At 43.8% G+C, this 2,531-nt stretch overlaps 1 pseudogene; it reads right to left on the reverse strand.

Moving 5' to 3' along the window:
• Window positions 1–201: 201 nt before the first annotated feature.
• LOC126417211 (5S ribosomal RNA) lies at window positions 202–319 on the reverse strand (annotated as a pseudogene).
• Window positions 320–2,531: the final 2,212 nt, after the last annotated feature.

Raw genomic sequence — 2,531 nt, forward strand, 5'->3', positions numbered from 1 at the left:
TAAAGCACTCCGTCATCAGGCCACAAGTGGCCCATCTGGACCATCCGACCGCCGTGTCATCCTCACTGAGGATGCGGATAGGAGGGGCGCGGGGTCAGCGACTCTCCCGGTCGTTACGATGGTTTTCTTTGACCGGAGCCGCTACTATTCGGTCGAGTAGCTCCTCAATTGGCATCACGAGGCTGAGTGCACCCCGAAAAATGGCAACAGCACATGTCGGCCCGGATGGTCACCCATCCAAGTGCCGGCCACGCCCGACAGCACTTAACTTCGGTGATCTGACGGGAACCGGTGTATCCACTGCGGCAAGGCCGTTGCCGCACCTAGTGTTAGGGTAACTACAAACATAAAATGTTGCCTGTTCCAGAATCTATTGATTTCTACCCTCACCAAGGCAGAAACAATTGCTAACATCCACCGAAGAAGTAAGGGAGGTCCCACTATAACTGTGGAATTGTATAGCATTACAAATTCTAATACGTAGCTAGTGCCATGCGACACGCGTCTGTCAAACTGAAAGGTTTCGCGTAATCTGAATGCTTCGCCAATGAAAATCCATCTAGTCTTTCCTGATTGATCGTAGCCAACTGGCTCATTGACGAACACTGTACGACGCAACATAAAAATTGTATCGCAGGACAGGTAAATATATAACAAGGGTGCAGACGTTGCCAAAAGAGCAAACGTTCGCAAAATTTCAATATTTTGAAAGAAATTAATCTCAGTTTAATCTTATACGAAAGGATGATTTAACGTGCCTGGAATGTAAGGAATGTGGGATAAGTAACAACAGTGAGAGATCGTAAAAATAATTTCTGCAAAATACATTAGGAAATACGCAAATAAATAAGTCTGTATTTTTCAAATAAGTCTTTATGTCACTAATGTACGAGAAAAGAGCTCGCTAATAGTCATAATGTCCGATACAGACACACTTGCCTGTAGGAAATGACGTGTATCGTCCCATGTTGGGGGGCCCCATAAACAACATAAGTGTAATGTTTATTGAGAATTACAGCTGTAATTGCCCTCTGTAAATGGTCCTTGTCTATATACCGCCTGACAAAACAGGTGAAGCACCCCTATGACATGATTATGGGTCGGTGTAACTTCGCGCTCGTACATACCATCGGCGGGTATTTAAATGAGTAGAGTTGCAGTTGTCTGTGACAGGCAGTCGTGATGACTGGGTGTTGTGTGATGTCCTTAGGTTAGTTAGGTTTAAGTAGTTCTGAGTTCTAGGGGACTGATGACCATAGATGTTGAGTCCCATAGTGCTCAGAGCCATTTTTGTAACACGTAGAACGGCCACTTCATTAGTCTTGTTCATATTTAGTGTTGTTACCAGGCCTGATAAGTTATATGAGGGGCGTGTAACAGCATCAGATGTTGAGCGATCACTGAGTAATCGTCTGAGAAAGCGTTCTCGGCACCTAACACTTTGAGAGGGGCCTTTGGGTCTCCATTTGGCCGACTGGTCGAATCGTGCAGTATCCAGATTTGTGGTGCATTTGGGTCTCACAGAGTTCCAATGTAGGAATGCATACTAGAATCAAGGTTCCGATGGACCACGTCAGACCACCACAAAGGACGATTCCCGTCAAGTCATTCGAAAACAAGTAACGGACTTCCTGGAACATTCTTTGTCATCCTTCACTGTTCGTGGAGCTTAACACCATCCGGAGTAGGGTATTACCGTCCCACGCCTAGACTGCCATTAAAACTACAACACAAACTGCCGCTGCCAGGAAGCGTGGACATTTGGTGAGTGGCATCGCGCTGTGCTCAGCGACGAATCGCGGTTCTACGCTGCCCTGGATGTGCATCGTGGGCGTGTATGGCGGCGACATGGGAAGAGATACCATTCTTGCAATGTTGTGTAGAGGCACAGTAGTGTCATTCCCGGTGTCACAGTGTGGGGAGCCATCGGGTATCTTTCCAGGTCACGGCTGTGTAGAGGAGACAGGGCAAGTTGACCCACTATTTTTCTTGACTTTTCCAGCTTGTATTTTAAATGTATCCACAAATATTTTTATTTGGAAATATTGGTGCATTGTTTGACTGCCTTTACAACTAAATACAGAGTGTTTTTCACTACTTGTCTATATATTAAAATATTTAGTACAGTAATTCCACCCAGGCAAGTTCGTTCTACAGTTGGAGCAAGTTCGCCCAAATGGTTTTATTATTTAACTTAGTTACGACATTGACTATTTAACTGAAAATATCTAGACTTTAATACTCACAGTTTATTTGAAGACAAAATCCTACTGTTTTATGACAAAGAATGCAATCATAAATTGTATTGTCATTGTTAAAGTTTTACAGAAAAATGACCAAAATTGTTATCAGTCTTCTTCTGAATGCTCGATCGGATCTTCACAGTTCGAACGTTAATACAAAAGTCTTTCCACATCACATGACAGATGTGCTCATCGCTTATAATTAGGCATTGAACTCACTCATCACATAAATTTCTGCCAAAAAAATGGTGTAAGACAGCTAGACGCTGGGCTTTCTCATTGTAATCC

The sequence above is a fragment of the Schistocerca serialis genome, chromosome 8, assembly GCF_023864345.2.
Source record: "Schistocerca serialis cubense isolate TAMUIC-IGC-003099 chromosome 8, iqSchSeri2.2, whole genome shotgun sequence".
Taxonomy (NCBI): Eukaryota; Metazoa; Arthropoda; class Insecta; order Orthoptera; family Acrididae; genus Schistocerca; species Schistocerca serialis.